Source organism: Aotus nancymaae, unplaced genomic scaffold, assembly GCF_030222135.1.
Source record: "Aotus nancymaae isolate 86718 unplaced genomic scaffold, 86718_ANA_hifiasm-v0.15.2.pri h1tg000006l, whole genome shotgun sequence".
NCBI lineage: Eukaryota > Metazoa > Chordata > Mammalia > Primates > Aotidae > Aotus > Aotus nancymaae.
In genome coordinates this window covers 99,242,687-99,267,899 of record NW_026988417.1, presented here as the reverse complement: position 1 = coordinate 99,267,899, position 25,213 = coordinate 99,242,687, and the positions used below count along the sequence as shown (strand labels likewise).

The window sequence follows — 25,213 nt, the reverse complement described above, 5'->3', positions numbered from 1 at the left end:
ACTTAGAGTATAGGGCTAAGAAAGAAGTGTTAGGTAAACACAGAAAGAAGTTTGGATGCTTCTCTGCCCAGGCCAAATTCTTCTTTATCCCAGTCTGTTCTAGAAATGCCTGGCTTCTTACATTTTTCACTAAAGCAAACAAAGCCAGAGTTTCATCTTCATCAGGTAAACTAAAAATCAGAACTTATGGCCCGTAGGAGCTTGCTGTATTTCAATATGACTCCTTTACCATTTCATGGCCTTATTCCACAACTCTCTTTTCTCAGAAATGCATCACACCACAGAGCAAACCAAGCTTTGCTGTCTTAAGCACCAAAAATTAACCAAAGTTATGGCAAGAGGATGGCTTTACCTAGAATGTTGGTAGAAATATCTTTTTTCTGCCTCACCTGAGAAGTTTGTACTCTAAGAGTAGTGGTATTTCTGGTGTCATCCTTAAGCAAAGAAAGAAAGAATTCCATGACCCATGACGATGACTGCTTAGGCTTCCAGACTGTGGTAATTCATGCGACTCTGGCCTAATGTACTTCTGACAGGATTTATGGATGACCCAGGTTTAGTCTCTTAGAAAAATCAGCTATGAGTTGAATACAGACTTGAAGTGAAAGTAAAGAAGAAATAAAATATCAAAATCTTATGTTGCATTTTAAATTTCTAAAGTCTTAAGGAAGTTGTCTATGTCCATTTCAGATGGGTATAACGGTCCATGACAGGCTTTGAGAAAATAGTACATGAGCATGAACTGCATCAAAAGTATGTTGTTAAGAGTGGTGGTGGTATTGATGATGTCAACATCTTTACTCTCTTGGGATTAATAGACAGAAATGTGACTTGTAGGTTGTCCCTACCAACACATATGTAAGCAAAACGTGAAATTCACCTCTCTGCTTACATATCTTTAGTTGATATTTCATAGACAAGTTTTGTGAGACTGAACCCTAAATGATCTGTTAATGATTTGGGATTTGAAACAGTTCGCTCTGAAAGCTGGTTCTTGTAATCAAGTTTGACATGAAAATAGTACTGTCATTAAATTCAAGGAAATACCACAGTTTAATGCTTAATCACATTAAATTTCAGATAATTTGTATGTCATGAAGCTGTATTTTGGAAACATCAGTTGGAACTTTACTACTGAGCAGACTATATATCTACATAGACTCTTAGTCTCAGAGCACTTCAGTATCAAGTTGTAGTTTTGGAAAGCTGGTGTGGAAAAAAACCATATTTATTAATTGCATTTAAATGTTTTAGGGAATACCTACATGTAATTAAAGTGGCAATGATAATGAATAATAAGGCTACAATTACTTTCTTCTAGAACCAGTTTCTTTCTTTCAAGGGACAAATCCTTGCCCCGTCACCTGCCTCATGAATTTCCAGGAGTGTTCCTTGCCTCTGATTTGAAGCATGTTAATGTTGTTTTTCAAGCAGTTCTGATTGTTTGTCCTACACATTTTTGTGTATAGATGTTGTCTGGGTGATGGAAGCGTAGAGATTAAACTGAATTTCTTGCAGGGTCAGTTTACACAGTAAGTTCTGAAAGGGCTGAGTGGAAAATTTACATTTTCAAGAGAAATCATTGAAATTATGGTAAGTAAAACATATGATAAGGACATTAACATATACCTAATAGGTCACCCATACTTAGTACTAAAACTCCCGTTTTAGTACTCCTTAGTAATTCCATTTACTTGACACAAATGGTTTTGGCTGATTGCTCTAACCTATCACCATACCTTGAACAAAACAACTGATGTCACTCAATAAGGAGGTAGGATCCATTAAATAGAAGCCCATTATAACAGCTTATACAATCTACAATGCAAATGAGAACACTGTTTCAACATAAAACGGAAAAGGCATTCCGAAAGAGGCTAAAGTATTTTCTAAATTTTAAAAAAACACTGGTCTTGACTTCTAAGATTTATTACATATTTTTCAAAGTGTCAACTCAGAATTGTGGAATATGTCTTTGTCTTCCCACTGTAAGGATTCAAACTTCTCATAATGCATAGAAAGATCTCCAGTAAGGATCCCCCCACCACACCAATACAACATTGTGTTAAACTTCATCCAATTGTCCAGCTAATTCTTATGCTTCTCCAATTTTACTGGATATGATGTTTTTATTGGGGTTCATGGAAGCATGGCTAATGACATCAGCAAGCTTTGTAATTTCTCACTGCCAGTTTTCTACACAACTTACACTTTTGTCACTCAAACTGCACCAAATTGCTCCAACAATTAATCTTAAAGTGCAGGAGTAGGGGGACTTTTAAATGGACCCCTTCTTGGGATTTTGTGTTAAAAACAGAAAAGTTCCCATGAGTGAAGGGGGTAAGTTAGCTTTTCCAGCCTCTGCCTCTCCCCAAGTCTCACTCTTCTCTACCACCCCCCAAAAGGAATGAATTACATTTCTCTTCTTGTCCTTTAAATGAATAGCATAGTTTGGGTGAAATTATCGGGCAATTGCATGCCTTTTATGCAGATAATGCTATTTGATGAAAGCAGTGTTTTGATCTGCTAAGGATAATACAGATCCAGGGTTGGATTCATTGGTGAGAGTAAAGCTGTCTTCTGTGATAACTTCATCTCAGCATGAGGTCAGACGGGGAAAACTGGGATGGGGGATTAAAAAATGACACAGTCGGAGCAGTATTCAGTTCCCTGCTGTGCTCCTGGCTGCACACTATAGCTTATGTTTCTGATCTGTTATGGTATTGTCTGCCTTTCTCTCTCGGAGCAGAAAGAGATTGCTTAAAACTTTTCTTTTTTCAGCTAGAGGGATTAGTTCTGTGCAGCTTTTTTAATTAAAGAAACTGTATCTTTTTCAAGGCAATTTAAAGCAGCAAGGGAAGAACCATCAACATACATAACTTAGTACTATTATCTGTAAAAAAGTGTAAGCTTTAAATTTGATATTCAGAAATAGGGGAAAGGAGCTATAGAATTCTGTTGGATTTTTAACCTTCGGTTGTTGCCCAAATCCCTAAATGAAGAATAGTAAATAAATTATTTTGTGTAAGTCCTGAATGTTTCTATAAGTAATAACTTTCAGCCTCTTTGCTTCTTAGCTTAGCTGAGCTTGCTTAATTAAATCTTCATGATAGCGAAGTGCACTTGAAAATAGTGTAAGAGGAAATAGATTTGACTATATATCCTTTTCTTTACCCAGAGATCATTTTTAAACATTTCCATTCTACTGAAAGTGATAACAGTAGACAACGTCTGCTTAATATGGCCAATTTGCATTTAAACAGTGCAAAGTACAACATTATGGTACTTCATCATGACGAATCTTTGCATTTGTGATAAGTGGTCATCATCTTTATTAATCTGAGGGGAGCATGGCTCGAATCTACCCAAAGTGATGATGAATTTGTCAGGACATATACATTTGAGTTGAATTTATAGCTCAATTTAACCCAGGTTAATGTCGAAAATCCTCAAATGTTTCAAATAAGGCCCATATGGTTATCACTTTACAAAGCACACAGGCTCTGCGCTTCAGTTGCAACATACACATCGCCAACTAAATTCCATGCCAGATCAATTAGAAACAGTCCTCCTGAGCAGACAGGAACAAACAGAGATTGTTTCCCCAATACCAGCTGAATCCTTGTCTTGAAGAAATGAAAAGCAGTCATCTTAGGCTCTATACTCCTTACCACTAAAAATCCAAAGGAAATTTGGAAGACAATAGGGTTATATAAATAATGTCATATTTAATATAAAAACGGGAGTATCCACATGTTATAGGTGCTTGCTACAATTTGTTTCCAAATTTCAATAAACATAATATCCTACTGAAAAAGAAAAAACCAAAATTTGATCTCTTTGCCTTTCCTCATTGTTTTTGTTACGTTTCTGAGAAAAGTCAATCAAGGTCAAAAGTTGTTCGTTGTAATGGCCAGAATTTTAAAAAGATGTCCCCTGAAAAATTTGATGGTCAGAGAAATAGAAAAATGTACTTAAATACATTCTCAAGGTAAATTTTATTTATGACATATCCCTATTTTAAAAAGAAAGTCAGAAAGGCTAAAGACAATGAAAATATTTTATTCATGTATCCACTGATTCATTCAATAAATATTTATTGAGCAGCTCCTATATGCCAGCCCAAGTGCTAGGCGTGTGTGTCCAAAGAGGCATAAGGTCAAGCCCCTACACTCCAGGAGCTCTCAGCTATTGGGAAAGGCCTATTACAAAAAGCAGTGCCAACCTTTATTACATGCAGAAAACACAGTGGAAGCACTGCTAAGGGAGGAGAATACCACTAATCGGTGCTTTAAACACTATGTGTTCCAGGGTCCTAGGATACAGGGTATTCCAGACTAAGGGGTCACCAAAGGGAGGAGAAAGAGCAGGGTACTTCTGGGAAATAAAAAGATGTTCAATTTGTCTGATACTGATTTATAGTCACTTGATACCTATATTTTTAACCTACATTTACAAGTTAACATATAAGCTGTACCCTGAAATATCTAAAGGGTGTTAGTAAAAAATTGTCCTGGAGTGTCACTATTTTATCATAAACCTTGCCAGCAGCTAATGCCTACTTTGAGTACACTATATACACTACTCACTGAAAACTCGTTTATAGAAAATATGTCAGATTTTAAAAGGTACTCCATGATAACTCTTAATTATAAAGTTTCCAACTTTCAGTGTGGAATAATATAGCAAGTTTGAAACACATTCACAGAGCTAAGCCAAAACCGAGAGTTCCACATGTTAAAAGACACTGGTGTTCAAAATCCTTTGCGAAACCTGGGTCTTTTATAAAGCTCTAGTCAAAGCAAGGAACCTTTGGGTGGTGCTACACATATGCATTTTCACCAAAGGTCAGAGTTACGCATAGGCCAGGTTTACACCATGGAATACAAGCGAATGGACTGGAGAAGCACAGTCCCAGTTAAAGGTTGCTTCGTCTCATCACCAGTCCACCCAGTGGCTCCAAAATGCATACACATTGAGAGAGGCTTATCTTGCTTTAATTAAAATCATGAAAGCATATTTTCCACTACAGTCATTTAATTCCATGACTTTGTCAGTGTTCAAATTAAAAATATTTGTTTTACAGTTCCCTCAGTCTAATAGCCAAGGGTAAGTTATTTTTTTGCCAGTGGGGGGAGGGCGGGGGGAAACCACCCAATAAAAACTTTAAGGCTACCTGAGAGAATTCCATGAAAAATGTAAGTTTTAGTGTTCACTGTTGCAGATCAGTCACTTGCTACCTGTGAAGCCATTTGTGTAAGGGAAACACCTCAAGTGCCTCGAATTGTGGTTTTGCTAGGTGGCTCCAGCCTCTAGCCTCTGTTTTGAAGTCGCCCATTACCTTTTTGCTGTTCTCAGTTGAGACATAACCTCCTTTGGGGCATATGTGGGCTACTGGCTTTCCTGGTCTTCAAGGGGTGAGCTGGAAGGTCTAGGTACCTGAGATTTCTCTCCCCTGATCATTTCTACTCCGTTCCTCATCGTTCCTAGGGTCTCTTGAGTGGGAGAGGTTACAGCCAGGGCAGCCACTGGGTTTGAACCCAGCAGGCAGGCCGCTCATGCCTCAGTGTGCTAGAGCGGATGTAATCAAGTCCAGGGAATAGGTAAACTCGAGTGATGTCCACAAGTCTCCTAGGAGAGCCTAATACCTGCCTGACCTGGTGCTCCCTTTCTGCATGCCTGTATGCCTCGCGTGTCAAAGGAGGAAGTGGCTGCGGAGACTGTCGGTCCGCACGGGAGAGAGGCACAAACAGCTGCTACCCGGTCGCTTCAGATCCAAGCTGGCTCTTTAGGACAGGAGGAGAAAATGGACAGCCCCCAAAGAGGAGAAACGGAAGGCGCCTGTGATGCTGACTAAAATGGACAGGTGTCACATTCAGGTGGGCAGCGACACTCTGCTAAGACTTGGCCCACCTGGAGGCGGAGCAGCAGGGCAGGGTGCTGGTGGCCCTGGCTCTTCTTCCCCAAATGGAATCCGGAGGTTCGGCCCATTCTCTTCCTCCCGAGCACTTTTTAGAGGTTTGCAAAGGCCGCAGGCACGCGTTCCTAGCAGTAGGGCCAGGTGCTGCGAGGGGAGCTGGGCCACGTTTTCCTTTCGGAGGGCTGCGCATCTGTGTGACAAGAGGGGCCCACGGGAGGGCGATGCCGCCAGCTCGGTCCTATTATCCCGGGCACGACCGGCTGCGTTCACACCGCAGTCACCAGCTGCGCCGGGCAGTTTGCTGAGAGCGGCCAGAGGCTTGCAAAACAGACAGCGATGTCTTGGATTTCTTTTCCCGCTCCAGCTTTTATTGCTGCGGAGAGCACTGCGTGAGCTGCCCACCATCCCCGCCCTCTCTTGACAACAGCTCAGTGAGGCAAAAAGCATGATGGTCACGTAGTGAGCTGCCTCTCTGTTTTCCAGGGATTCATTTGAAGGAGGAAGCCTGTGGTACAGTTTGGCACTGCACAACATCAGCTTTTCCTCAAATGATGGAACTTCTTTGTATGAGAGACGAGAGAGAGAGACCCAAATTTAACACACGTAAGCTGCCTGGATTACAGGCGCAGGCAGATGTAGAGGAGGACACCTGCGTGCTTTGTCCACCAACGACGCCTGCATAGTGTGCGCAGGGCCGTATTAATGAGTTCTAGAGTATTTTTTCTATATTGCAACCATAGTGTTAATGTTCACTATTGCATACTGAAAAACTTTGAATGTCATGTAAGAAGGAACTGGGTTGGAGACAGGAGCCAAGATTTATTGCCATTTCTGTGTTTTATGAGTTCTATTGTTTCCTACCTTTATTACCAGCGTTAGCTATAATGAGGATTCTAGAAAAAAAGAGCTGAAAAGAAGCATCCTTAACTCCCACAATGTAGCTCTTCGGTTCTGGCCTCTTTAGGATTGGGGCAGGGTCTCGTCTCTTTATTGTGTATTCCTAGATAGTAAGAGGCTGTCTCACTTACTTAGATACTTATAAAAGTTTTAAAGATCGAATACTTTTGTGTGTGTGTGAGAACTGGGCCACAAAAGTGCTTTATGAAAGAGTTTCCTTACGATCATGTCCGGATTCAAATTTCAAGGAGTTTGCATGATCGTCTTGTAATATCTGGAACATACTTTCATAATGGGCAAGTTTTTTTTTTTTTTTTAAATAATGAGAATGGCTAGAGTGAGTGGGGGGATATCATTCATCTCCCCCCACGATCTTATCTTTTTCAAGTGTGAAATTCAGTGGCAGAAGGAGATGGATCTACCCCAGGGCGACTCTAGATTCTTCTGCAAAGATGTGCGCGTCCTGCTTTCCGTCAGCAGCGCCCTGAGAGCCGGGTCGGGTTCGTTTACTACCAAGACTTCCCTAATCCCTGCGCTGCGCTCGAGCACTTAGCAACTTCTAGAACTCGGGTTGTGGGTCTGGGCACACTAGTTCGAGTTCAGGAATTCTCCTCGTCACCTCTACCCCAAACTTCGGAGAAACTATCATAAAGGTTCAGGCTTTCCTAGGAAGCATCGTCCTTGTTCTCCCAGTGATCGATCTGTTTCTGGTTCTGCACGGTAGTTACAAAGGCAAGTGGATTTCCTAACGGCCCAGTCAAGTTAGGTACAGGTCAGCGGAATCTGCTCTGAAGCTGAAAGTGATGGGTGGCGCGAGGATGCTAGCAGCGCACCAGTCTCCGCCAGGCTTCCGAGGACAGGTCGGCGGCGGCGGCGGCGGCGGCAGCGGCGGCAGCAGCAGCAGCAGCGGCCCGGGCAGGCCTGGTCGTAGGCTCCCAGCCCTCCACGGGCGGGCAGCGAGTCCCAGGGGAGGGCGGGGAGACCCTCGGGCGCCCACGGGGAGCTGGGCGCACTCGGCCGGCAGCCCCAAGCGCGCACGCCCCGCCCCAGCAGCTGCCTCGTCCCGGACCTGAAAGGTGCCTGAAGGGTCCCGCGGACCGCCGAGCCAGAGAGCGGTTCGGCTCAGGGCTCAGGTCGCCCATTCGGAGCTACAAAACTCTGGAACTTCCAGCAGTTTCGGAAGCTCCGGGGGAGGGCTTTCTTGCAGCCAAGGGGCGGGGGCTGGGGAGCCGGGAGCCCGCGCTGCGGTGGGAACTTCAGTGAGTAGAAAGTGGCAGTGTCGTGGGAAGAGCAGCAAACTTTTATTCCTCCCATAGCCAACAAAATCGAGGCAGGGACAAGTGTTTGGCTGCTATTCGGAGGGGAGAATGGAGAGGAAGGGAGAGTAGTAAATGTGGGGAGTGGAGCCTTCGGGGGGGATCCAGCGTCCGCCCTTGGCCAGGTGCTGCTGGGGGGAGGGCTAGGTGCTTGAACCCGGGGGCAGACAGTTGTTCCGCGACAGTGCCGAGCTGGGGCTGGTAAGGAAGTAGTGTTTACCGCCTCCCTTCCCCGTCCGAAGGTCATTTGCGCTTTTCGGTCTCGGACGAGAGGACACTATGGAAGGGAAGGCGCGGGTCATTTTCAGAGACTCTGCAAAGGACGGGCTGCCTACCGGGGGTGGAAATCCTTAATTACACCCTTCTGCCGCGGAATCCGTCTTCCCGGCAGTGTCTTGCACTCCCACCTCCTCGGGTGACTCAGCTGACCTGATGCCCACCCTATGGAAGATCAAGAAAAGTAGTTTTCTAAGAAGGTTAGAGGTTTGATTACACAGAGAAGTGTTTCCACTTAAGTCCGAAGCAATTACTTGCCCCCTCCCCCAGGGCCGCCGCCTCCCCGCCACCGGCAGCAGCAAAGGACAGACCCCCACGCACGTACCCCCCGCACTTTGTTGGTGCGTGTGAATTTCAACTGGCGCAGTAAGTTCATTAGTGTTTGCAATCAGCGGCGGGCAGACCCCTCATCAGAGCCGAAAGCCGGCAAGAGCCATTCATCAGCGTGAAGTGTTATTCACGGATGACCCCTAAATCGCGGCGAGAGTAGTAGAGGCACTGATTGGTCACAGCATGGGAGCCTCGGTGCTTTCCCGAACCCGACGCGGCCGGGAGGAGGGAAGGAGGGAGGGGCGGCGAACGTGGTTCAGTCCGGCAAATCCCATTTGACAGAAATAGGCAGTAAACGGGGAATCTCTTTTTTTGAACAAAAAAGAAGAAATAAAGTACCTGTCATCTTGACAAGTGGCGGAGCGGAGGAGTCAAGGATTATAAATGATCACAGCCAGGTCCAGCTCGCCCCGCGATTGGGCTCTCCCGCGATCCGCACCGGGGGAAGCGCATGGTAGGCTCCTCTCCTCGCCTCGCCTCTCTCCCTCGCACACTCCCGCACACACACACGGACACGTGTACGCGCCCGGGCTCGGGCACACTCGGCCCTGCGCGTCCCCCGCCCGCCGCGCAGTTACGGTCCTGGATGCCGTTCCCCGGCCCGGTGCCCCGCGGGCCTCCTCACTCGGCCCTGCTCCCCTTCCTCCTCCTCCCTCGCCTCCACCGTCCTCCCGCTCGCGGGCCGAGCCCCGAAAACTCCGGCCCGGCCTGGTCCGCCGCCTCGGAGGAGGCTGGAGGGGCCGGCGGGCGCGGAGAGGGGGAGAGCGGGGGAGAGAAAGAAAGTGAACTCATTGGCGCGCCGGCGCCCTCCCCTCCCGCGTCCCGGGGCCGCGCGGCCGGGGGCGGGCAGGGAAGGAAGTTGTAACACTCGCGCCCCCTCCCCGCCCCCGCCCCGCCGGCGCCCGCTCCCGGCTCCCTTGGCGGGGCCCCCTCCCCCGCGCCCGGCTCCTTTGAATTTGGCCCGGCGCGGTGAGCGCGCGGCTCGGGCGGACGCGGCGGCTGCGGCCGGGGAGCGAGCCGGCAGCGCGGGCGAGCCGAGCGCGGTAAGTGCGGCGCCGCCGCCGGCGCGCCCTCCTTCCTTTCTGGGGTCCTAGTGCCGGGCCGCGGCGCCGGGAGCGGGCGGGCGGGCAGGAGCCAGGACGGAGCGTGGCTGCGAGTGGCCCCGGGAGGCGGCGGCGTGGGGGCATCTCCGTGGCGCGCGGGCTCTCTCCGCGGTCCGGCCTCCCGGTCCCCGCCCCGCCCTCGCGCCCGCCACCTCCGGCCGCCGGCTCAGGTGGGAACTTCGCCGGCCCCTCTCGCCCGGGGAGCCAGGCGCCGCGCCCCCGTTCCGGGGAGCCCCCGGGTGCCGGAGGAAGGCAGCCCGGAGGCTGCGCGCCCTGTGGGGGCGGGGAGGGGAGCCCGCCTGGCCCTTTTCGGCTCCCGCTGTGGAGCGGCGCCCCGCGTCCTCTGCGGGGGCGTCTTGACAAGCTCCTGGGGGGCTTCCAGCGAGCGGAAAGCCCCGGGGTGTCACCGCTTTCCGGGGCAGGCCGAGGAGAGGAGACTTCTGCGGCGGCCGGGGAGCCAAGTTGGAAAGGAGTGAAGGAGGGAGAGTGAGGGGCGAGGGGTAGCGTTGGAGTGGTGGATCACGGCTGAAACTTGATCGGGAAACTCTGGATGGGGCTGGAAACGCAAAATATCCTGAGCTGGGCGTTTCAAAAATTACGAATTTATGAGCCTACAACTGAGATTCTAAGTCTGTCTCGTGTTTTACAACCGATTACAAAGAGCTTCACATATTTTAGGTTGAGGCGGGTTATGTCTGATTGATCTTTACTGAGCATCTTACTATGCAGTTTGGATTTCTTTCTTACTGCCTCACCTTGAAGGTAGCTGGAGTGGTAACTTGTTAATTTTTATTGTGGAGAGAGGGTAACAAGTACTTGTACCGTGTAATATCACATACATGTGTTTTCCGAAGTCATTATAATTTGGAGGTAGAAAAAAGTTTCCAGGTACGTGTGAGGAGGTGCAATGGAAATGAAAGGCTGGGAGCTATCCTAGGCTTTTTACAGGGCCCCAGCCGGCTGGGATGCCTGAGAACAGGACTGTCTCTTCATCATGCTCTATTTCTTATCTTCTGACAATGTATTTTGTCAAACATTTGTAGACCCTAGCAGAATCCACTGGGTGGTCTTTTCACTAGAAATAGAAATACGTAGAAGCATTACCTTTCCCTTCTCTTGTCAAAAGAAAAAAAGTGGCTGTGGCATCTCTGGAAAGCTTGGAAGAGTATCCCAAACGGTGGTATTGCAACTGAACAGAACTTGGTGATCTGATTCCCTTAGTGAATCTGTTTAAAATATGATGCATATCCCTTTGTCCCCATTGCCTACTTGGAGAAGTATTTGTAGTCTTTATGGTATTAATGTATTGGGAACAGACTTTAGAATTAAGAGCAACTATGTAATAATACATCATTATTTTAATATTTCAATTAAAAAACAAGATTTTATGAATTCAACAATCTTGCTTTGTGCATTTCTTAATGCACTTTTAATTATCTAAAACTTCCAGCATGTATATAAAATTCTTGTATGATTCCTAAAAGTTTCGATTTGTAATTTTAAATGCAAAGCAAATATTTAATTCTTGATCTAAGAGTGAGAGGTTAATTCAGTAAGAAGACTTGTTAATCCCACCTTAAAATGTCATGGCATTCACAAATTATTCCTAAATTTTCGAAGATAGGAGTTTATAATGAGTTTAGTTATTCTATTGTGTATTTCAGGATTGTCTGTATCTCTTCCTGTTGCATTGCCCTTAACAATCTTGCTCTTCTATTTTCTTACATGAATTTTATTATTCCTCTTAATCAAATATTTTTTCTAATAGTAAACAAATATATCTTATGTTAAATAACTTAAAAAAGAATATATATTTAGAAAAAGTAGTTCAATCAAATACATATTTTATATGCATTGCACAGTTTTTATGAAAAATGTAGTTATATTAATCACCATGTTAGTGTTTATATATTTGTAAGACTGTATAAATCTCCTGTGCCAGTAGCTTTAAGTTAGCAACCTATGCCATCCTAATGGGGATTACTTGATTATTGGAAATAAAGCTGATAGGTTTATAGAATTGTTACTAGTTATTCCTCCAAATGCAATTATTTTGCATGGTTGTGTTTATTTTCTAAAAAGACATGTTTTAGGTAAATTATTGAGGCTTTTCTTACTATGATCCTATAGGCGTGTCCTCAGTCTTTTGGTTAGGAAAGGGAACCTGCTTCATTAGGGGGAAGACAAAGAAAGATAAGGATGCTTATCTCTGAAAAGAAGAAAGCTCCTAAAGAGTGAAAAGTTTTAAACTTATTCAGAAAGGAAACCTAGCTAAACAATAATGATCCAGTTAGTAAGTTCAAGCTACTCTTTCTTAGCTTTGCTCCTGAGAGCCAAGAGTAATTATTCTCTTTGTAAAGAGTCAAGCAAATAAGAAAGCAGGAAGAAGTGCATGGCTATCATTGTGAGTAGAATGACCTGTCAGAAATACTGAATCACTGTTAGTCTGGATGTACAAAAATGGTGTTTTTGCAATAGCTCTGTATGTTTGTAAATGCTGAAGTTTATCCTACCTATGGGGATACTAGGGAATAGGGAATAAGTTTGGAGCATGGTCATAGTCTGATATAAAAGCCCAACAAAGCCAAGTTTATTAGTTTATTAATACTGATTATTTAAATAAACGCATGTGCCTCCTTTTTATTCAACTTTATTTTACCCTTTAAAATTTTGATTTCTGGATGGTGGTTGAGTATCATCCAAGTTTTATATTTATTTGAGTCAGTGTATTCAGCAGCTGTAATAAATTGTCTGCCCTTTTCTTGAAACTGTGTTGTGGAAACCTGTTAAGCTTGTTGAATTACACATTGCTTATCTACCGGTGTTTCGTTTGATAGTCGAATGTCCATTTTGACTTTGAGGACACACTTTCTTTACTTAGGTTGAGAGTATGAGCAAAGAATACAATAATTTGCCACCAAACTTTTACTGTGGTCCATAACCAATTGTATATTCTTTTGAATTTTCAGTTGAAGTCAGCGTTGTGTTCATAGTTGCCTTATAAAGTGAAATGATAGCCCGTAGAAAAATCGAACACATACATTTGGAGTAAAAAAGTCTTGTTGAAAACATAACACAATAATACGTTATTTAAAAGTTTCAACAACTAAGTTTTAAAAATTATTTTCTGTACGCTTCTTTTAGAATACATTTAAAAACTCATTTTTGGAGATATCAGCTGTTTTAACAGACCTGACGGAAATTTTGCACTAAAAAAAAAACAAAAAAACTACCTTTTTAGTCTGAAAATTGATTAATTGTTGTGTCTTATAAAACCTGATTTATTTTATCCTTTTTTATACCAAGCATTACCATTATGAAGCTCTCCTTCTAATTGAGATTAATGTTTCTGAGCAAAGAAGTGGTTTGGAGGGCTGCATTCATTTTGAGTGCTGTTGTAATCAATTTTAGATACAGCGTTTCACAATGGATCAGTTTGCATCCAAACCTGCCTTATTATGTAGAATTAACTTGTTGGTGATTGATAGTAATACTTCTCCATCTTGAAAAGTGATTTGTTTCCAAACAAGTGTGATGGCTTGTATGAGTTTCAAAAGATTGCTTCTCATAATTAAAACATCCTATTGGGGACCTAATATGAACTTTTTCTAAGAATTATATAAAACATGAGGAAACAATTCTTTCACATATATTCAACAAAAACAGCCTATTTTCCCAAAGTGCAGTATGCCTCAAGGCGTGTTTTCTTGCTCATCAAAGGATTTTATGGCCTTTTGAGTCATTAATAGTAATCATGATCCATCTAGGTTATTTCCTTTTCTGTTTGTATCAACATTCGAGTTCAGTTTTTCAGATATTTCTTAGAATTATAGATGGACCTCTCGTGCATATGTTATAACTTTATTTCATAAGATAGTAGGTATAATCCTGACAATGAAAGATAATGCACGTGGAGGTAATTCCTTAATGGAAATGTGGAGAGATAGTGAATGTTATCGTCCCCATTGTGATATTTGCATTTGTTTCTTATTTGTACCTGGTCAGCTTTGGTTTTATCAGCTTTTAATTCTCTTCTGAAAGACCACGTTAAGATTTTCTTGGGCTTTGGTTCATATTGTATTGTGATAGATGTAGTCCCAATCAAATAAAAGATTTAAGAGCACAAAATATAAGATTAATGTAGATTAGCATTCTAATATATTCATAATATATATGATTTCTAAAGAAAGCTGTAACTGCTTTCTAGTGCATGTAAAGTTCCCACAATGGCATTACTCTTTACTTTCAGGAGGAAAAAAAAACTTGATAAGAAATATGTATCTTTATTTTATTCTCTGTAGTGATAGAGTCTTAGCATTGGATTGGTGTTTGTCCTGTGTAACACATTCATTTAAAACAGTTTTAAATGCTAAAAATTATGCACTTAAACTATGATTTTCAAAATGTTATTGTACACAACCATTAAACTATCAAAATGCAGAAACATGCTCTGAGATATATAGATGTTTCATATACTGAAACTACAATAGGATTCATTCTTTTGAAGGAATTGTGATAAAATTTTCTGTAGTTTTGATTAAATAACTCAGGTGGTTGCCTAGTTAGAACAGCTACTTGGAATTCACTGAAGAGAGTGATCTACTCAAACCCATGTCTTTCTGTTTTAAATTAGTCACTGTGCAAATTAATGTCAGTATCATAGTATGAACTCATAAGCCATATGAGTAGATGATTGAAACCATATCATGTAATAATAATAATAATGAGATTTTACTTGCAATCTTAGAAGAGCTAGGATCGGGTAGCACTGACTTTTCAAATAAGTTTGTGATAGGTGGCAGTCTTAACTGAGTTCTTAGACTTCCTTCAGCAAATAGGTAATTCTTACATGTTTAGTAGCATGTGTGGAGTGAAATGTAGCCTAACACTAAACTATGCTGATATTCTTTTTTATGAGTTTAGGAGTTAATCTTGACTTATGGAGATGTAGCATTCATTACTATTATTATTTACTATTTGACCTACTTTTATAGTTCCATAGTTTATACTAGAGCATGCAAAAACAGTGATACCTTTTGAAAATACTGTTTTGAGGAAAACATAGTGGCTGTATTCACACTTGCATTTAATGATATAAAATTGTATCATTTATAATAATTATGTAAAAGTCATTGTGGGATGCTGCTTGTTGATAGTTTATTCTCAAATATTGTGGAATAGTTTTTACTTCTGTTAGAGCAGTTAGGGAGAGACGGGGATAATGTGATTTGGTTGCCCTGGGATGGGATCATATTATTTAATAATAACCAGCTATTTTATAGCTGGGTTTCCTAGGTCTCTGCCTTGAAAACAAAGGGAGATAAGGGAAAGAGGAAGAAAGGAAGGAAGGAAAAGAGGGAAAGAGAGAGAAAGAGGAGAAAAAAGGAAAATGAGTATCTTTTATAATGAATGGTGGTCCTTTGAGCATTTTCTGTGTGTAGCTGAGTGTGTGACAGGAAAAGCAGACTAAACGGCAAATTTTGTCATTTAATTTAATTAGGTAAGTACAGAAGAAAATTAGCTTGTACGTTTTTTCACTTTTAAATATATGCATTTCCAATCCTTGCAGGAGAATCAGAATATCAGTTCTTAAAGTTAATCCAAGACATTCCAAATATTGTACCTAGTTGCTTATATTGATGGAGAAAAGAAAATGTACTAACAGCTCTATTTTATAGTTATGCTTTCTTTGTTTATGAGACTGAACACCAAGTTATAATCTTTTATATAGAAACTTAAAAAAAAACCCACACAACTCTAATTATTTAAAAAGACCTTTTAGTAGGTAACTTATAAAGGCTACTTACCTTTAAAGATACAGCTTCAATATATTTTAGTCATTCTTTGCTTTATTTAATTACTAGTAATATTTGCTAGAATTCTTATGCTAATTCCCCTTCAGGTTGCCATTACTTAGAAAGAATGAACAGCTTGGTAATGACTGTTTTCCTTCAGTCTGATTCCGTAGCACCTCTGAATGTAGTGGCTGTATATGAAAATAGCAGAACACCTCTGAATAGGAGGATGACGTGGATTCGTGGTCCTCTGTTCCCTCCCCCAAAAAGAAAAGCTACCTTTTTATTAGAATGGATTATTTCCTCTTGAGTTAAGTAATGCTCAACTAATATTTTGTGACTAGAATTGCTGACCCCCCTCTCTGCATGAGGAGGTGTCTTTTTGATACTAGGGGCGGTTCCAAAGAAGAAGTCCTCACTCAAGAGTGACTCCAGCGTCCTATCGTGTCCAGCATGTGGCTTCTATACTGGGATGGTATTTTAGGAGAGTTTGTTCTTGGACTACACACTAGAAGGTATGTTATTCAGACACTGAAAAGACAGGATTGAATTATTATAATATACTTTACAGTGAGAAATGTGTGAAGTATGTTAATGGTTTTCATGAAGCATGTGCAAATATGTGAACATTAGATTATGTTTATTTTGGTAAGTAGAAAGTCAGCTATTGAAAAGTAAACTGATTGTTTATTTTCAGTCTACCTAATGTTCTTTTTAAAGAGTAACATCTATTCTAATACTTTTTATCCCAGCATTTGGAATTTGTCAACATGTAGGTAGAAAAAAATTGGCAAGGGACTGGTTCTTTTAAATAGCTTTTAAGAAAACTGGCATAGGGCTTGCCATTTGAAATAATTATGAAAACTGGGAGAAGACAGCTGTAAATTTTATTTCTTTCAGAATTTATAATAACTTCCAGCTAAAGAAAGCTGTCAGTCCTGTAGTTCTTGAAGAGCAACAAATATATGACTTTTTTTCTTTTAGGAGAAAAAAAAGCATCCTGAACACTGTTATTACATTTTTCTATATTTATAAGCAAAAATGAAATGAATATTTAAAATTGTAAAATTTTTTCACTTAAATTTTGTGTAATGATAAGAATAATTAAGTGTAAATTAAAATACTGTGAAGAATAAAAACTAATCTAGTAATTTAAATACATACTATAGATGACTGATGAACTATAGTATTGCAAAGAAATAAAAATTGCAGTATAAACAACCATATTTGTCTCTTGATTGTCACAAAAATAAGGCATTCTTACGAGGATATTGCTGAATTATATGATAGTATCAGTAATAGTGAGGATAACTTGACACAATGAAAATAACTGAAATGTTATTCCTCATATTTTACCTAATACTTTCAGAAAATACCAAAATAATTAGAAAAGCTTTGGAAAGTAATCAGACCCACTAGGAGAAAGAAAGTACATTTGTTGCCTTACAAAACTATGAATGGATTTGGGTTCAGAAAGGGATGAGAGCTGAAGAGAACTTCTGCCAGGATGTTAATCTTCAAGTTAAAACAGAACAGATATTTTCTATCTATAATACATTTATAAGTTGATATTTCTACTTTAAGTTTCAACTTTTCTTCTGTGGAGGTACTAACATATTTAATATTGAAAATAAATTTTAATTTAAACAAAACTTAAAGTTGTTACTTGTATGTAAGGTATACCTGTCAAACCAGAAATGAGTCCTCACTTTTAGAATAATTTTTATGCTTCTTTATATTTTTTCTTTCCAAATATAAGTAGAATACCCTATCATGTTTTTTGTGATTAAAAAATTATGTAAAGCAAATTACTCCTCAATGGTTATTTTGTCCAAGAATATACGATCTCTGAATGAAAAGACTCTGACATTACAATTTTTAAATAAACAATATTGGTATGTTAAGTTGATTTGCCAGTAAGATTTTTTCTTCAATTTTTAATAATTTAAAAAATTACATATGTAACAGGGACTTTGAATTAACTTTACTAAAGATAAAATAATTTTAAAAATGTTTTTTATCCTATGTTTTGGTTGTGATATAATTTTCTAAATTGTTTTAATTTGTATGATAGTAGATGCTACAGAATTTGCATAGTATTGTAACTTAAACCAAAGAAAAAGATGTAATTTTAAATATTAAATTTATTTTTTAAATTCTTTATGTAAGAATTTGAAACATAGTACCTTTTGGTTAAAAGTTCAATCTCAAACAGAAAAGATCTTATTTTGTATATATTTTGAGATTCAAATATTGATTTACTAAAGATGTGTGTAAATAAACCCTAATAATTTAAATTATCTACATTTGGGCTTTTATCTTTTACGTTTCCTCCATTCAGGAGACTTCCAATCTTGCTTTATACTGGTAATATGATTTAGAACCCATAAATAAAGAATTAAAAAATATTAGTAATCAAAACGTACACTAACTGAAATCCGTTTTAAGGGAGCCTAAAAATAGGTAAGATAATCCAATAAATCTGGTGTTCTAAAAATTATAAAAATACCTTAATTTGATGAATATTACAGTTTATGTAATTTAGATACTGGGAGAATATCATGAATATATATACATGTGAAATCCATACAGATAACAAAAAAGTTATTACAAATGTGAAAGATGAATGATATATCTTTAGTCACACAGCATGAATGCATTTGCAAAATAAGAGTTAAATTTTAAGATACACCAATTCTTGGTATTCTCGTTTAAGGTACTTTCGATACAACTGATATAATCAATATAATCTTGCATTTCATTCAAGTATGATGTTAGCAACTTGAGTCAACCCTCAATCAGTATAGCCATGACAGAAGTCTAGTGTCTTTTTCTGAAAGTTTTCTATAAAATCTGAGCCTTCAAATCTAGTTCAGCTCCACTATACAGTTGTTTGATACCTTGTGACAAGAGATCTAAAGGAGAGGACCGAGTGCTTGTTCTATGAGATGCCATCAGTTAATTCTCCTCACATCACCTGATGAAAGTAGCTTTTAGAAACTATATTGTACTTCAGATGGGAATCTTAACATACCAAGTTTGGTGAATTTTATATTGAGCTATCAGCAAAGGGTAATGTGAATTACTTAAAACAAATCATGAATGTATCGCGTATTTCATTTAAATGTGATGTAAGATATGTGGATTGGTTGTTTAATTACCACTTGAACTTTGAAAAGCGTCTATAGTTCACTTTGGAAATTTTAAATGTTGAAGAAAGCAAAGTATAAATAGTTCATAGTCTTGGAAAAATGTTACTAATGTAAGCCTCATAGGTATTATTTTTTATTATTTTATTTTTATCTTTTTAAAACCAATGATACCTTCTAGTGTAATTTTTATTGCTTAATTTTAAGTCTGGAACATAACCACTTGATTTAGGAATAGATATAAATTATTAATCCACATTATGGTATTTTTGTTCCCTAAAAGAAAGATCTCAAAGGCCTTCAGGATGAGGTTCTAGTTCTTTTAGGATTAAGAATCATTGGCAGAAATGGCTAATTTGGGTGGGAGAGTGTTACATAGTTTTTAGGCCCTCGTTATTACTTTTAAAAGAATAACCCATCGGGGATAGGAAGCTTTGTGGATAAGCTCCCACTCTTTGATGAAGGATTATACATTCTCCCCTAAATCTGTGATCCCAGAATCTGTTACACAATAGTTTTATCAAGTAGCACTAGACTAGCTGGCTATCATTTTATTTTCTTTAAAAAATTAATTGGTTTCTTTCTTAAATCTAACATTTATGTGGAATTTCAATCTAAATGTATGTTTGGCATTATTGGAGTCAACTCCTGAAATCCAGAGGTTAGTATTTTGATGTGAGATAATGAAGCCAGATTATCTATTGAAGAATGCTTTTCCATATATGCCAGATGACCAGGGCATTGATTACTGTGGGGTACTCGATCATTTAAGTGGTGTACCTACTCGGTACAGTCTGCAAAGTCCATGGCCTGATGTAAGTATTTTGTAAGCTTTTCCCCTTGTTAGTAATATTGAAAGCAACTTGAGAAGAAAATCGTGGCATGTAAAAATGAAGCCATCATATATATGAGGGTTAGTTAATTTTCTCTGAACGTGTATGTAAAATAGTGAGCATATTATAGCATCCTTTGGTCATGTATTTTTAAAAAGAAAATGAAAGGACATTATATGAGTATATTTTCAAATTTTAATCAGTTTGCAAAGCGTAAGAGTGATAAAAATGTGTCATTCTTAGGAGACTTTTTGGTCTAATAAACATATTGAAAATTGAAAGTTAAGTGGTCAGATTATATAATTGTGTTTATATCAGTTTTCATTTAGTCAGTGTCGATCAAATACAAGACAATTGATCCTATTCAAAATTGAAAAATATCAAATATGGGCTAATTGAGTCATTTTACTTGTAAAACACAAGTAATGTCACATAAAAAAGCATAATTTATTATGGGGAATTAATTTTCCTTAATAGATGTGCACCTTATTTCTGAGTCTACTAACTTTTAAAAGTGTTAAAAGAGTAGTAAAGTTCACTATAAAATTTGCAAGTGAGGGAACACAGTAAGTTTTTCTACAATATAAATAACTTTGATGTGCTTGTACTTACTCATCATATGATCAACTTCAAAAGATGGCTCTTTGTTAAAACTGTCATATTTCTGTTCTGAGCCATCTTCTCAAAGATTATATATGTAATAAGGATATAGGATACTAAAAATTATTGTCTATTCTTAAGTATTTATAATAAGGAAACTATTCAAAAGATTATTTTTATGATCACTTCACTGTGACAGTTGATTGATTATTCAAGGCCTCATCAAGGACTCTAGACTTTAATAATGATTGTAAATGTAATGTTAAAAAACAAGTAATAATGACTAGAAATGAGCTAGATGCAACCAAATTTCAATTATTTTATGAGATTTTTAGAATAATAATTTAAATAAGGCCTTCAAAGATTGTAGGTGAATCATGTGCAAATTTTGAATTGTAAAACAAGATTTAATACATATGTTAAATAATTGAGAAACATTACTCATCATTTATTATTTCTGATTCTTGGAATATATGTGTTTTAATTTAGAGTTTAGAAGTAATACAGATTAAGGATTTTGAAAAGTAGGTTTTCCTTCCATCTTTCATCAGCTCTGTAGCTGAACCTTCACAATCCCTTTCTTCATTATTCTAAGCCACTATCAAATTCTAATCTTTGCTGTCTCCACAGCTGTTTGAGGATTTTGTTTTTGCAAATGTAATTACAAGTACATGTGTTCTGTGCACTTCCTATAAATGTTGGTGATAGAGGAAGGTTAAAGGAGAGTAGGACTATGTTGTGTAAAGATCCGTGGATGAATCTATTCATTTTAAATGTTAAAACACAACAATTTTGGCTTAACTTATATGAAACAAATTTCTCCATAACAAGTACATTTTTATGGAAATACGCACCACTGAATCAAATAGTTACCACACTTCTATAAATTGTTTCTTTTCTTTTTTTAATAATTTCAACTTTCATTTTAGATTCAGCGTATGTGGGCAGATTTGTTACGTGGGTATGTTGCATGAGGCTGAGGTTTGGGGGATGGATGATCCCCCTGGGCAGTAAGCGCAGTGCCCAACAGTAGGTTTTGCAGCCCTTCCCTCCTCCCTCCTCTAGCAGTGCCCAGTGTCTGTTGTTATATGCATCATTTTTCTAAAGTGATGCCATAATTTAAAATCTAAACAAATACGAATTTTTTTTTACTTTTAAAATACCCATTAAAATATATGTTAAAGAGAAATGTTATTAAACCCTTACATTTAATTTGATGTACCAAGCTGGAGAATAATTGATATCATATGGGCACTTAAATGTACAGTGATTTAACGCTGTAGAAAAATTCAGCATATTTAGTTGCATTCATAGTAGTTATAGAACAAAAGGATAAACTGTGATCATATATAAACCTTAAGAAATGTTAAATTTGTAAACTTTTAAGAACACCCTGTCTTCTTTATAACTTTTTTTTATTTAAATTTTTAAATTTTTTTACAGATGGGGTCTCTCTGTATTGCCCAGGCTGGACTTGGACTCCTGGGCTCAGGTGATCCTCCCGCCTCAGACTCCCAAAGTACTTGGATTACACGTGTGAGCCACCATGCCCAGCCATATCTCTCTTTTATATCATAATTTTTTTTGTCTTCATGTACAATAAGACTGGATATCTCTAGAAATAGGTAAAGATATTTTCTGAGATTAGAAAATTATGCAAAATTATTAATTTTAATATTATCTTTAGTTGTAAAAGATGTTGTTTATAATGCAGTTATTTTTAGTTTCTTCTTACTTGAGATTCTAGAGAATATGTGTGGTCTGATGAATACTCTTTGGAGAACCAGAGGGCAGGGTGAGGCATCAAATGTAAAGCCAAAATGTGAAAAATAATGGCTTCAGGGAAACTGTTGAGAATTGTTCAGGGAGTAACGCAGTATTTACCAGTCAAAACTTAAGATTTCCCTCTATCATAGTTAAAATATTAGAGATTAATATTGAACCTATAAAAATGGCCATCGAACCTATAAATTTTAGGAGGCAATATAAATACAATAAATCTCTGCTCTGATTTGAATGTATATCTTCATTTATAGTGTGTGCTTTATTGACATAGCCATTTTTTCTCCCTCAATTCATTTATCATTTAAATCAAACCACACATATTTTGTCCATGTTCTGTGTCCAAGTGACTGTGTCCTGGGAAAGATGAGAAGAAATAAGGCCTGATCTCAGACTCACAGAGAGTTTTCAATTCAGGCATGATATAAAGAGGTAACTGACAGTTATTAAAGTTATTAAGAAGCCAGGAGAGATAATTTAAGATTTACTGTTTTGGTCAGATTGTATTTGAATAGATACATGGATCTTTGAAATGCCAGAGCACTGAAGGGGATATCCAAACTACTGGTTCTAGCATGCACCCTTCCTGCAGCATGCAGACATTAGCAGTGCCTTGAATCTCTGAGACATGGCAAAGGTCCTGCAGCCTTAACTGCTAACAAATAACAAAGGGGCCCTGGGGGCTCACAAATGTTTCAAAACATACTGAACTGAGATGGTAGGAACGCATGGCTCAGCCTTTCCCCCCAACCCACTCAAGGCCAGAGACGCCCAACAAAGTGGGGCATTGGAAGCCAGTGACCTGAGAAGAACAAAAGCTGACCATTTGCCTCCTTCCCTGTGGAATCACTTGGCAGAATGTTCGTTGCACGCTTGCCCACAAAAACCCCCTGTGAAGGCAAAGACCCTTCTTCCCTGTTCTATGTAAAGCCTCAGCTGCTGACACAGTGCCTGGCCCTAAAGAGTCCATCAGTAAATAATTGATGCGGGAATGAAATCTTCCCTCACTCTACATCAATGTCAAGTGTCCTCACTAGAGAATAACTCCTCTCCACAAAAGGTTTGTGGCCTCCGGACTGAGGTCGTCACCTAGGACTGCTCAGGTTCTAAAAGTCTTATTTCAGGTTCTATTGTTTGAAGATCTCCTGTGATTCATGTTAAATAGATAGTACCAACACAGACTCATCAGCATTTAGGTGAGAACAAAAGATGGGGCCGTAGACTGTAGATCTCTGGATAAAGACAAGAGTTTGACTAGGAGAAGTCAGGACATTCCAGGAGAGGGAAAGGCAGTGGGCAACCTAGAGATGAGCGATAGCCAGCCTAACTTCATGAACAGGTAACCGTAACACCAGCAGGTAGCACAGATGAATGAATTTGGCCAGATTAGTTGCATATTAAATTTTCACGTCTACCAAGATGTGCGTTCTCTCGTAGTTCTTAAAATATGTAATTGTCTTTTTCATTTTTTTTCCATTTTTGTAAGAATCATTGGTACATAGAAATACTTCTTTACTGTTAGAAAAACAATGGAGCAAGTTTGATGATAAACGATGTTGACATAGCCTGAGTCAGAGAGACATAGGGAGTGGTGAGACTGTGAACTCAAGGACACATGCTTTCTCCAAGAGGAGATGCCACGTCACACCCCCAGACTGGTCATTGCCGTGTGAGGGTGAAACCTAACGTTGCCAGATTGTAAGATTTCTCAAGAAATGCCAGAAGGTGAATTGCGTGAAAATTCCAGATTTTAACATGTGACCTCATTGGGAGAATAAAAAACACAACACACAAACAGAACAAGTCTGCAGCCTGGGTTTGGCAGTTGGGTTACCAGTTTGCAGCCTGTGATGTAGCTGTGCAGATCTGCATTATAGATTTGGGAGACGGTGAAGGAGCAGCAGGTCTCCAGCAGAAATCTCCATGAGGATTTCTCCTCATGGAGAAATCCAGGAAGAGTTGGAGAGAGAGGTTGCGTCCAGATTGTGGGTAATCTTGCATGTCATCCCCTTCTACCCATTTTGGAGGAGAAAATGTTTTCAGTTTGCAGTATACTTCTTCCTGCTTTAAAACAGAAACCCAGGCTGCCAACAGGCCTTCTGTAAGAATTATTCATGGCAAAGAGGGAAGGGGTTAAGTGGCGGTAGCACTAGGCCTATCCTTTGTCCTTTCCCATCCCTGTCTGCTTATCTCTCCATCTCTGCCTCCCAGAGTCAGTACTAGGTTCTTGACACCCTTAATACACCTATTGTTTGGAGAGGAACTCCAGTGGCCAGCTATAACTAAAATATATATATATATGTGTGTGTATATATATATATATGCGCGCGCACACACACACACACACACACATATATATTTTTTTAATTGCTGGCATTTGAATGTTGCCTGAATACTGACACTAAATTCTCTAAGAAAGGAAAATCAAATGTTAAATGTGATACGATGGAATAACTCTTAATCATTATGTTAAAATAATAAAAATATCAATGAAATTCCCCTAGCACGCTGGCTTTTATTACTTTATGGTGACCAAGTTGAGCTCTGAAATTGGAGAAATCCTCAAATCCCATTTCTGTCATTTGTATGCAGTGTAACCTACGGCAAAGCTGCCTCCTCTCTGAGCCTTATTTCTTCATCTGAACACGGGATTTATAACAATAGCTGGGGGTGTTGCTCTTGCCAGATGTGTGGCCCAGGGCCCCCACACAGCAGACACGGTGGAGATGGTGATGGCAGTAGTGTCTTCAGTCATTGGAATCATTGTCATCGACACCTTATAGTGAACATGGTGCTTACCATTATGGTTTTTGTGGAGGATGCTGGGATTAAATTTGGAGACTGAAATTTAAGTCCATCTGTACCATGAAGTTGCTTTGGAAACCATGAAATTGACATGTTAAAACATACCCATTTGTGTGGTGACTGTGAAGATGAAATGAGCTAACACACAGAGAGGCCCTAGTGGGGCCAGGTATGCAGGGAGTGATGGATGGTGTGTATGAGGGAGGGAAAGAGAGAGAGAGTGTGTGTGTATGTGTGTGTATCAGGATGGTGACACTTGCTTTCCAGCCCATCAGAATGCTGGGAATAGGAGCTCTCATTTAGGGAAGAATGACCACAACACAGTCACAGAGCTCCTGCGCTATATTTGGGCTGTCACCTAGAATTGTACTTTTAATTAATGAATAATTCTTAGCAGCATTGATCCC

At 39.6% G+C, this 25,213-nt stretch overlaps 1 protein-coding gene, 1 long non-coding RNA gene and 1 pseudogene across 4 annotated transcripts in view; 1 reads left to right on the top strand and 2 right to left on the bottom strand.

Moving 5' to 3' along the window:
• The window catches only part of TENM3 (teneurin transmembrane protein 3), a 1,556,403-nt gene that overhangs the window by 894,454 nt on the left and 636,736 nt on the right, over window positions 1-25,213 (top strand). Inside the window, exon 1 of one of the 3 annotated variants that reach the window (XM_064369982.1) lies at window positions 9,054-9,193. The exons of 1 other annotated variant lie outside the window; for it this stretch is intronic. The gene's annotated coding sequence lies outside the window, so the exon portion shown is untranslated. Of the gene's footprint in view, window positions 1-9,053; window positions 9,194-9,761; window positions 9,783-25,213 lie in introns of those variants that run through there. One more of the 3 variants, XM_064369985.1, reaches the window with a different exon arrangement.
• Window positions 7,481-7,946, bottom strand: LOC105727346 (small nuclear ribonucleoprotein-associated protein B-like; annotated as a pseudogene).
• LOC135271894 (uncharacterized) lies at window positions 8,073-9,279 on the bottom strand. Its single transcript, XR_010340019.1, has 3 exons — window positions 9,079-9,279; window positions 8,735-8,879; window positions 8,073-8,574 (listed from the first exon to the last, which is right to left on the bottom strand). It is a non-coding gene; the product is annotated as an uncharacterized LOC135271894 (long non-coding RNA).